A 12,500-nucleotide genomic window follows, 5' to 3' on the forward strand; every position below is an offset into this window, starting at 1 on the left:
TATAGTGCTGTATATCTGTGTATAGCTCTGTATAGCCCTGTATAGCTGTGTCTAGCCCTGTATATCTGTGTATAGCTCTGTATGGCCCTGTATAGCTGTGTATAGCCCTTTATAGCTATGTATATCTGTGTATAGCTCTGTATTGCCCTGTATAACTGTGTATAGCCCTTTATAGCTATGTATAGCTGTGTATAGCGCTGTATAGCTGTGTATAGACCTGTACAGCTGCGTATAGCTATGTATACTTGTGTATAGGTCTGTATAGCCCTTTATAGGTATGTATAGCTCTGTATAGCGCTGTAGAGCTGTGTATAGACCTGTATAGCTGTGTATAGCTATACCTGTGTATTGGTCTGTATAGCTCTGTATAGCTCTGTACAGACCTGTGTAGCTGTGTATAGGTATGTATACCTGTTTATAGGTCTGTATAGCCCTGTATAGGTATGTATAAATGTGTATAGCCCTGTATGTCTGTATAGCTCTGTATAGCTGTGTATAGCCCTTTGTAGCTGTGTATAGCTATGAATATATGTGTATAGCCTTTATAGCTGTGTATAGCTCTTTATAGCGGTTGTACAGCTGTGTATAGCTGTGTATAGCTGTATATAGCCGTGTATAGCTGTATATAGCTGTGTATAACCCTTTATAGCTGTGTATAGCTGTGTCTAGGTATGTTAGCTGTGTATGATTATGTTGTGTACCTCCAGGACATAATATGTATGTAATGATATAATATGTATTGGGTACATAATAATTCCCCATACATAACGTACCTACCTCTAATCGTTGAAATGAACGCTGAACTTACAAAATGAATGAAGTGGCGGGTCGCAAATACTGCGGACGTTGGTTAGAGCCCACAGTATTTGCGACCCGCAGGTTCAGCCATTTTGAAGGTAAATACTTCATGTATTCCTTATTATAATGTATTTAAACTATAAGGTATTTAGACAAATACTCACCTATACCCAGTATACCCCTATATACCCCTTTATATCCTTGCATGTATACCCAATATACCCATACATACCCTACACGCTCTTTTGGGGTTTATAGGGGTAAACAAGGGTATAAAGGGGTATACATGGGTATTAAGGGGTGGAAAACTTGGGTATATAGGGGCAAACATTGGTATATAGGGGTATTCAAGGGTATATAGGGGTTTACAAGGGTATATAGGGGGTATGTTTGGATAGAACAGGGTATATACGTGTACGCCTTGGAATCACTTATAATTTAAAAACACTTTAATAAGGGATACATGAGGTACCTACGATTTTGAAAGATCAGCGTTCGTAGCAAAAGAGAGGACTGCTCGCAGTCTAGGCAAGGGTGTGCTTTGCTAACAGCCTAAGAGATCAACATGATAGTATTAAGTTGTCTCCTTGTGTAGGGAGCTTAAGCATGCGAGGTGTTTTAGACTCGGACGGCAACCAGAAGAGAACATATCGCATAAAACTACTCATCTCTATTGGAGACAAGATTATGAAGTCAGATCCGAGACTATATTCGTCTTTCGACTCGTCGAGTCGTTATTCCGGTTTGTCTCGTCGTGTACCGAGTTCGTCGCGTCAACCTCCCAGTTCGTCTCGTCGTAAGTTGATCCCTTTCGTCTAGTCGCCGACGAGTTCGTCTCGTCGACCTCTGAGATCGACTCGTCGTGATTTGATCCCTTTCGTCTCGTCGCCGACGAGTTCGTCTCGTCGACTCTCCAGATCGTCTCGTCGTGATTTGATCCCTTTCGTCTCGTCGCTGACGAGTTCGTCTCGTCGACCTCTGAGATCGACTCGTCGTAGATCACTCGATCCAGATCTCTAAGGACCAAGGCAGGTTAAGGCCTCGGACTAGTTGCAAAATGGCGGCTACGGCTGGAGATAGAAATTTGGATGGTCTCAAAGCTTCTCTTCGTGTTGGTGTGCAACATGTGATCTCCCGCTTAAGTGAAGAGATTTTAGCAGACGAGGACGGCAAGGATTATCTATGTACACACATCGACCGGCTTTTAAATCTGTTGCATTTATAATAATCTTGAATGTATAGTACATTCAAGATTATTATAAATGCAACAACATTTCTTAACTGCCGTAAAGCCATATTCCAAGTACAATTCTAGCTGCTCCTTGGAAATAGCTATTGCTGGTCTTCCTCTGCAACCTGTATAAAGCACTAGTACTATATCACCATCTTCTGAGTTAGATGTCGATTCACTAACTGCTTGACGGGCTCTGAGAAGAAGAGAAATGAGGTCCTCTGGGATGAAAAACAGAGTGCTTGCTCTTGTTAACAGATTTAAAAGCCGGTCGATGTGTGTACATAGATAATCCATGCCGTCCTCGTCTGCTAACATCTCTTCACTTAAGCGGGAGATCACATGTTGCACACCAACACGAAGAGAAGCTTTGAGACCATCCAAATTTCTATCTCCAGCCGTAACCGCCATTTTGCAACTAGTCCGAGGCCTTAACCGGCCTTGGTCCTTAGAGATCTGGATCGAGTAATCTACGACGAGTCGATCTCAGAGGGCGACGAGACGAACTCGTCAGCGACTAGACGAACTCGTCGGCGACTAGACGAAAGGGATCAACTTACGACGAGACGAACTGGGAGGTCGACGCGACGAACTCGGTACACGACGAGACAAACCGGAATAACGACTCGACGAGTCGAAAGACGAATATAGTCTCGGATCTGACTTCATACAAGATACTTTGCAATACAAATTTGGTTGTGTGAAAACAAGTTAAAAAGGAAAACAGTTGCTCTCTGTGTCTCAAAAACATCGCAAGTTATGAGCATCTACGCCCTTGATTAGCTATATTTCTGTTCATTTTAAAACTGGTTTGGGAGTTCCGAAATAAAAAGAGGCACATATTCAAAAACGAAAGTAGAATGATACAACTGATTAACTGAAACAGAAACATATACCCTTCTTTTTACCCCAATGAGCACACGTGGCTTTCCTGCATTCGATTCCTAAATAATAACATTTTACTGGTATCGACACCGCGGCAAAATGAGTGCGCAGGCTTGACCCACGCGCGAGGGACTGGTACCAATCAAATTTGCCATAGAAACAACAGCGCGGCAAAGTGGCGGCAGTTTAAATTCTCTGTGTTTGTTTTCATTTTGCGATGATAAGGACAACACTACGTTGATAAGGTTTAAATTTTGAAGAGAGCTTCCTGAAAGACTAATCTGCCGTGTATCTTTTCAAACCAAAAAACTATAGTTCAAACCAGGAGAAGTTCGTAATGTTATTAGTCGCGATGGTCTCTGCGTTGGTAAACTTCTGGGGGAAAAACTGTGCACTGAGAAGTAAAACGCGGGGTAAACATCTTTGCAAGGGCAGAATGATAATTCCTTCTGCGAAGATGGCTTATGTTGCTTCTGTTGAACGAGGAAATCGTCTGTTTATTTCATTGGAATCATTTGAAAGTGAGAAATAAGCTTAAGTTCTTTTCATGCCCGCATCCCACTCATTCGGCAACTTAGATAAGTCAAGTTCCCTGCCCTCCATTCTCCTATTTTACGACACTAGTTACTTTTGCAAGGGCGAGGCAATAAAATAAAGAGAGAGGATCGCAAAAAAGTTTTGAAACTAAGTATAAATTTGACTCCAATGCTACTTGATGTTTCCTTTTACTTGGACTTTGGTAGTGGTCCATTGTTGAAAATATTTTTTCAGCATCTTTCCTGCAGCTGGCTGGTAACTAATTTTTTTTCTCCAGCTTCGTCGATCACCTTTGAGAGCCTTGCTGGGATTAGGGTGGGGAGACATGAGAATCATGAGAATGAAACTTAGAAAACATTCACCTGCATGTGTTTGGAAAATACTTATTTCACTTTTGCATGCACTGCACCAGCAAAAATTTAGCCTAAATTTTGCACTATGTGTAAAGATACTGAGAGAGGAATGTAATCCTATATCCAGCAAGACTAGAGGCATTCTGCTTCATACTCTAACATTCTATTATGCACAAATGATCCAGTCTCACTACCCAATGATAGACCCATAATGGCTCTATCTGGACCCACAATGACTCTATCTGATTCATTTTCAACAACAACAACAACAACCACAACAACTACTATGGTATGTGTTACCACAAAACACAATATACAGTAACTCAAATATCTCTCTAATTTTATTGTTGTAAGTACCGTATATTCATTATTTATTATTACAAGTAGGAGCATTCTCAGAAGTTAATATCCAAACCCATGCTCAGCAAGAGAAAGACTAGAATAACATACAGCTGTATTAATGAAAGTAAGACAGTTTACTTGAATAAAAAAACCAAATTGTATTTGCTTGGTCAAACATTGACTTAGAAGGTGTGGCAAGTAAATAATTATTGTCCCTTTTCTAGACAATTTTGAAGAGCTGTTTGGAAACCATCTTGTATTAATCACTGACATGCTCACATCTGTGTTGTTTAATTTGCAGTAATACTGTTGTCATCACCCAGGATCTCATGCAGGTAAAAATGAGAGATGAATAACAACCCTGGCTTTTTCATCAGAAGAACAATAAAGTATTCAACGCTGAACTCCTCATCACAATCTCTGAAAACAATCTGGAATGTTGCTTGCCATGCATGGTTTGACCAGATCAGCACACACACACACACACACACCAGGAAGAGTTTTAGACTTAAGCACTGGAATAAGAATAAATGAGATGTTTAAGAAACAACAGGAAACTGATCAAAGTAAAACAATATTATTACCGGGTATCACTTGGTCATTTTCATGCACAGATGTCACTTAAGATACTTGAAAAGACATGAAAATCTGTACCCTATTTGTAAAGATCCCTTTATAAAAAAAACTAAACAACTTAACTGACTCCCTTAATAAGAGGTTTTGTCAAACAATGCAGATAAAAACAGTTGCTCACATCTTGAAAGTAATGACAGTCAACAGCCAGCCAGATATCAACACTTTCCACAACACTCATTTTGCCACGGTGTCCGCTCTGTTGGTATAGAGAAATTTTCAATTGAGTGCATGCCGAAAGTAATTTAGCGAATTGCTTTGGTTTATGATTACTTCACTCAGTGATTGGTTCAAAGTTATCGCGCCACAATCAGAAGTGAAACAAAAACCAATCGTGGCTCGCGTGTGCACATTTTCCCGCGCTTTGTGTCGGCTACGTGTAATAACTTTGAGTTTTGATTGGTTTACTGGATTGCCTCCATCCTTTTTGATTGGCCAAAGTTTTAGTTTTACGACACTAGATTGAAACTCACTCCATGGAAGACTAAAGTGAATACACTCACAGAGGACAGCCACAACGACGGGGACTACATCCCCTACTCTTCTCGAATAGTGTGTGGGTTCTCGTCCCACAGGGAACTAAAGAACATGGAATATATTTGTGAGACGGGGCCTACGATTTATAGTCCTTATCCGAGAAGACTTGAAAGTCTAACCATTTGCAAAGGCAGCACTTTCTCCTCCTTCAGTTGTGGACGAAGAAGTATCTTAAAAATATTTTAACACGAGCGGTTTCAGGGAAAACGTTAATATTCTCATTTGTGATCTCACGTTGTCGTCAAAACCTCACGTCGTTGATATGCAGAGTACCACAAAAATAAGTGCTAAAATCCGTGCTGCACGATTATTTTTTCCTCTTTTAACCAATAATATTATTATTTTATGGCGCAGTGGTTGCCGTAGCCGCGAGTCGTCGTTTGTTAAACTCCCTAACACGAATATCCAATTGACCAGCTGCCAAATAGCTTGAAAGCTCTGTGTTTTGTGATCAGGGGCGATGGCTCAAGCCAGTTTCAACACTTTCAAGAGACCTTGTTATTGTAAGGATTGACACTACAACACTTTATCACGTAACAGCAATGTTAAGGTACCATGTGAAACATCAATTATTGCTGAACAAGATGCAGTCATTTTTGTGACGTAACAGGTCACCTTGGAAACAGGCAAGCCTCTCAAAAACACCCTATATTTTGGCTTTAGTTCCTTATATCTGAAAAACTAACTTGGTGACCCCAAGTGTTTATTTGCGCAAAAGTGATCAGAAGGCCAAGATGAAACTCTCTTCAAAGTTTAAAAAAAATTGTCGAGCGGATTCAGAGCTGCCTTAAATTTTCAATTATTTAAGGTGGATCTCAATGCGCTTCAAAGTGTTTTTTTTTCCAAGGATCCATAGACCTGTACTTTTCAAAACAATTTGAAGGAAGTTCTTATTTTTTCTCTGGGTCCATCGGGCTGTAAATTTCTCCCCTCTTTCTTCCAGTTTGCTGCAATTTCTGAAGTACATTTAGGCTTTCTTATTATTTGTTTCCTTTCTATATTTGATAATTCACATAAACATCTAAGAAATGCAACCTCATAGTTTGTTTCAAAACAATTACATTTACTTTGAATAACAGAACAAAAGAGATCAATAACAGAATCTACATTTGAAAATACTTTTGTTACATTTTTTGGTTCAGAACCTTTGTATACAAAAATGTGGTAACTCATCTTTTGCTTTGCATACCACTGGAAAACACAACTAATGCAGTAGCTAGAAATTCACATCAAAAAGCCTCTGCTGCTTTCCTTATTATCCAAAATGGCAGTTTTAAGCTGTTATTTACTGGGAACCACATTACAAGATAAATTTCCCTGACATCTTGCTGTATGAATAACTTTTACATGGCCTGCGGCCTGTGTCAAATTTCTTTAGAAAATCAGAAATAAAACATATTTTGCTGGAGTAACATTTCTGATAAATTGCTCTTCCATTCTCAATGATACTATCAACTGTTTGAGAGGTGCAATAGTTACAAGACTTTTGAGGTGGAAAAACAAATAAAATAAAATGACACAGCAGAACATTCTTTGCAAGAACAAAGATAAACATCATTTAAGTGCTCCTAGGGTCTAAATTTTTGGTTTCGAACATATAATGAATGAACAATGCTTCCACTGTTGCTTTACATTTTAATAATGTTAACACATTTTAATTTCATAAGTAACAGATGTTTGTGCACATATATTCTGAAAATGTTAAACCAAATTCATTAATGAATCTATTTCAATTGAAGTACATGTTGCAAATGTAATGTATTGCATATTATGGGTTAATTAAAAAGTTGAGTTGACACATGGCCTTCGTCTACGGTTTGTTTGTCTCCGCGCTCCTCCCGTTTTTGGTTGTTATACACTGAAACATGGGAACACTACACGGAGCGATTAGGACATTATTTTGATGCAAATGGTATTGGTGATGAGTCCGGAGATGACAAAGCGAAACGGCGGGCGGTCCTTTTGAGTGTATGTGGAAGTAAGGTTTACAAGCTGATGTGCGACCTTTTAGCTCCAGCCAAACCGAAAGAAAAGCCGTACCTGGAACTGGTGAAGCTTATTCAGGATCATTTAGCGCCAAAACCTTCAGAAATTGTGCAAAGGTTAAAGTTTAACAACCGTTTTCGTAACGAAGGAGAGTACTAGTCAGTAGCGGATTTCGTGGCTGCGTTGAGGAATTTGGCCGAACATTGTGAGTATAAAGATACTCTAGAGATGATGCTTCGGGACAGGATTGTGTGCGGAATTCGGGATGAGAAAATTCAGCGACGTCTCCTGGTGGAGAAGGAATTAACATTTGCGAAGGCATATGAGATTGCAACCTCGATGGAAATTACTTCAAAAAATATGGCGGTGCTTCAGGAATCGAAGGAGTCGGAGGCGGTCAACAAGGTAACTTTACAAGGGGATGGAACAAGCGAGGGAACGAGACGTGTGGATGGACGAAGCATGCTGTACAAGTCTTGTTTTAGGTGTGGAGGAAATCATAGTGCGCAAACTTGCAGGTTTAAGGAACTGAACTGTTTTTATTGCAAGCAAAAAGGCCACATCGTCGATAGATGTCCAAACCGCACTAGAAGTCAGTCGAGAGGTGAGAGACAGGGCCCTCAGCCAAATAAAGGTAATCAGAGGGGATATCCTGGTCAGCAGAGGTCAGGTAACTTACACCAGTTAGAAGATGTTGGTACTGTTTATGAGGAAGATTCTCGGGGGGATGATGTGTATGATCAACTGTTTTGTGTAAATGCAAGTAAAGGCCAAAGCCCTTACAAAGTGACAGTGCTAATTAATGGAATGAATGTAAGCATGGAAATTGATACTGGAGCCTCAACATCGGTTATCAATGAGAAAACGTTTCACCTTTTGTCCCAGTCTGGTAAAGTGTTGAAATTGAACACTGTGAATACGGTTCTGCGTACTTACACAGGGGAGGTTATTCCTGTAGTGGGGGAATGTGAGTTGGAAGTAGAATACAATGGGTTTAAAGGCAACTTACCAGCGGTGGTAATCAGTGGAGAGGGTCCGTGTTTGTTGGGCCGGAACTGGCTTCAGCATATTTCTTTAGACTGGAATGCGATTTTTAATTTAACCACCATGGATAAGGAATTGAATGCGATTATGGAAGCACATTTAACGGTTTTCCAAGAGGGTCTGGGGAAAGTAGCAGGAGTGAAGGCCAAAATTTACATCGATTCTTCAGAAAAACCACGATTCTTTAAGACCAGGCCGGTAGCTTACGCCCTGCGTGAAAAAATTGAAACAGAATTGGATCGGCTTGTCAAAGAGGGAACTATAGAACCAGTTGAATTCTCAGAATGGGCCACACCCATTGTTCCCATTGTTAAGGAGGATGGCACTATTAGAATTTGTGGGGATTACAAGCAAACAATCAATCAATCAGCCAAGTTAGACAACGACCCCATTCCCAAGATCGAAGATTTGTATGCAACTTTAGGGGGAGGTACAGAATTTACAAAGCTGGATCTAAGCCAAGCCTACCAACAATTGGAGTTAGACGAAGAGTCCCAAACATATACAACTATTAACACCCACAAGGGCCTTTTTCGATACAAGCGTCTCCCATTTGGCATCTCATCAGCTCCCGGCATTTTCCAGCGCACTATGGAAACCTCCTCCAAGGAATACCGCAAGTAGTAGTCCGGATTGACGACATCCTGGTGACTGGCAAGACAAGACACGATCACTCGAGACATTTGAAGGAAGTATTGGCACGATTAGACAAGGCCGGCATTCACCTAAAGCTTAAGAAGTGTGTGTTCCGACAAGGAGAGGTGACTTATCTGGGATTCTTATCTTATCTTATCAACCAGTGGAAGGCAAAGTGAGAGCCATCCATGAAGCTCCTGCACCCACTAAGGTCAAGGAGCTCCAAGCGTTCTTGGGGATGTTGAATTATTATGCCTGCTACTTGCCAAATCTGTCCACTGTCTTGGCTCCTCTACATGAACTCCTCTCCAAGGACTGTAAATGGACATGGGGCAAAAGACAGATGGAAGCTTTTAACCAAGCTAAGGGCATGTTAAACTCCTCAGATCTCTTAGTTCATTACGACCCTAGTAAGGAACTTGTGCTTTCTTGTGATGTCTCGCCTTATGGACTGGGAGCGGTTCTCTCCCACATTATTGATGGAAAAGAAAAACCGATCTCGTATGCCTCAAGGACACTATCATCTCCCGAGCGAAATTATGCTCAGCTGGATAAGGAGGGAGCTGCAGTGATTTTTGGAATCAAGAAGTTCCACCAGTATTTGTACGGACACAGGTTCAAGATTTTCACAGATCACAAGCCCCTTTTGGGTCTGTTTAAGGCAGACAAAGCTGTGCCAGCGTTGGCTTCCCCGAGAATTCAACGATGGGCTTTACTTTTAGTAGCCTATGACTATGATTTGGTTTACCGCGAAGGATCTAAACATGGAAATGCTGATGGCCTTAGTCGTTTACCTCTGTCGGATACAGTAGTTGAGGTTCCCTTACCGGGTGAAACCATATATACTCTTGATGGATCAGTTGGAGGCTCTACCTGTATGTGCGGACGACATTGCTGACTGGACAGCCTCCGATCCAGTGCTACAGCAGGTTCTCCGGAAAGTCCAGCAAGGCTGGGGGAACAAATGTCCTGACCCAGGTCGGCAGCCTTTCTACATAAGAAGAGATGAATTAAGCACACATAACGGATGTATTTTGTGGGGGAACCGTGTGGTCGTACCAGCTCGGGGGCAGCAACAGCTTTTAGAGGATCTGCACACCGCCCATCCAGGAATAGTAAGAATGAAAAACCTGGCACGCAGTTATCTCTGGTGGCCAGGGCTGGATAGAGACATTGAGGAAAAGGTTAAATCCTGTAATGTATGTCAGTTACAGAGTGCAGCACCTGCGACAGCGCCCCTTCATCCTTGGGAGTGGCCGGAAAAGCCCTGGTCTCGAATACATATTGACCATGCTGGACCATTTATGGGACAGTTATTTCTGATTGTAATCGATGCCTACAGCAAGTGGATTGAAGTATATCCAACATCCAGCACTAGTGCAACCGCAACTATTGAGAAACTCCGTCAAGCTTTCGCCAGTCATGGGCTACCTGACATGGTTGTCTCAGATAATGGTGCGGGATTTGCCAGTGAAGAATTTGCAGACTTTATGGCCAGAAATGGAATTTTACATGTGAAAACAGCTTCTAGACATCCTTCGTCTAATGGCTTAGTGGAAAGGTCTGTCGGTATTTTCAAGGAAGGGATGAAGAAGTTGGAAGGATTTGGAGGTACGGTGCAGACCAGACTTAGTAGATTCTTGTTGGCATATAGATCAACGCCTCAAACAACCACCGGAGTTACACCCACGGAGTTGCTGCTCAACCGCCGCCTACGAACCCGACTGGACCTAATTCGGCCAGAACTTAGGCATCGTGTGGAAACCCATCAGGAGGCACAGAAGGTACATCATTATAACACCAAGAAAGCGCGACAATTTGCGGTGGGAGATAACGTTCTGGCGACGAATTTCAGTCCTGGGCCCAAGTGGAAGAAGGCACACATTGAAAGTAGAACTGGTCCATTGTCCTACACGGTTAAGTATGAAGATGGGTTGGTTACCCGAAGGCATGTTGATCACCTCCTTAAAAGATGTGCAGTTCCCACGAGGGTGATCGTGGACGACGACCTACCTGATGTTGTAATGCAGGCTGAGCCCATTCAGGTACCTGACGCAGCGGAGGAAATCAACGGGAGACTTGCCCCTGAGGAAGTAGTAGAAGATGAGTCCAACACTGGATTGCCGCCTGAACATCCGACGTCTCCATCAAGGTTGCTAAAGAGATCCCAGCGAACTAAGAGGGCCCCAGAGTATTTAAAGGACTATGTGACTGAACATTGATTTCGTTTTAGTCATGGGTTACCCCTCTGAGAACAACAAACTGATTTTTTGAGACTGTGTTTTTGAACTAAGGGGGGAAAAGATGTAATGTATTGCGTGACGTCACGTGACGGGTGTATGTTGAGTTTGCATAGTATGGGTTAATTAAAAAGTTGAGTTGACACATGGCCTTCGTCTACGGTTTGTTTGTCGCCGCGCTCCTCCCGTTTTTGGCTGTTATACACTTCAGCAAATGGGTCCCATACCTAATAAATCTCTGCCATGAGAGTAAAAAATTTTACACCTTCCATTAAGCAGACAGTATATTGCTACTGTGTAAAGTTCAAGTGTTAAAATATATGCATGATAATTACCCATGAGCAAAGAATGAAAGGCAGCTAACATTGATACAACATAAGGAAAGTCTGAAATTATAGGAAGTGCACTATTTAGCAAACCACTATAACTATCACTGTATGTCAACTGATAATTAGTGTAGCTTAAGTTACAACCATAACAGGAAACTCTGTCAAAAATAGGAGTCCCTGTTTGCAAGATTGTGACAAAGCTGAATACATATTTTTCCCAATATTTATAATTTGAACCAAGTCAGTTGAAGAGGTTATTGGATTCCTGAAATTTTAAACAAGTGCCGACAGAGACATTGCCACACGTTGTGTGCCTTCATTTGCCGTACCAAATACTTCAACATAATTACCTTGACTGTATGGTGCGGCAATAGTTTAAGTTGGATCAACAATTCCTGGACCTGGGTTGTTTGTACCTCATTTGCGAGTCGAATTAAGTCAGGAATGTAAAAGCGATACAAATAGATCTTTGTAAAGCCACAGATGATTAATTTGTTACATTTCATAAATGTGAACCAAACTTTTCAATACTGGCAAATAAATGGCCTCTAAGTAAAACAAAAGTAAGACTGAAAACCAGAATTTCCACTTGAAGCATCTTCTAAATTCCTTTGCCACCAAATAAACGGAGTGCATATCAACGACTAGTCTGTATTGTTGAAAGAATTCCCATTTTGACTTCATCGCATGCCCATACTGACAATAACAGTAGTTCTAAGAACAGTTCAGAGTGCTAAAAGTCCGATCAGCTTTTCTCAGGTATTCTCAGTTTCGCTCAAAGCTGCTCTAAGGTTCTCAAAGATCACTTGCCACTAATGATTTCTTAAAAAAAATAAAACTAAGGGATAACGATCTTTGCAATTTCTGCCAAATTGAAGAGGAAACTCTCATCCATCTTTTCTGGAACTGTACGGTAACGTCCTGCTTCTAGCATAATGTTAGGCTATGG

The 12,500-nt window shown here is 41.3% G+C and overlaps 1 long non-coding RNA gene across 1 annotated transcript in view; it reads right to left on the reverse strand.

Moving 5' to 3' along the window:
* Nucleotides 1–4,149: 4,149 nt before the first annotated feature.
* The window catches only part of LOC138041649 (uncharacterized), a 10,698-nt gene continuing 2,347 nt past the window's right edge, over nucleotides 4,150–12,500 (reverse strand). Inside the window, exons 2-3 of the long non-coding RNA XR_011130865.1 lie at nucleotides 4,901–4,978; nucleotides 4,150–4,661 (exon numbers count right to left, since the gene is read on the reverse strand). This is a non-coding gene — a long non-coding RNA (uncharacterized lncRNA). The remainder of the gene's footprint in view (nucleotides 4,662–4,900; nucleotides 4,979–12,500) is intronic.

The sequence above is a fragment of the Montipora capricornis genome, chromosome 3 (assembly GCF_036669925.1).
Source record: "Montipora capricornis isolate CH-2021 chromosome 3, ASM3666992v2, whole genome shotgun sequence".
In the NCBI taxonomy this organism is placed as follows: Eukaryota; Metazoa; Cnidaria; class Anthozoa; order Scleractinia; family Acroporidae; genus Montipora; species Montipora capricornis.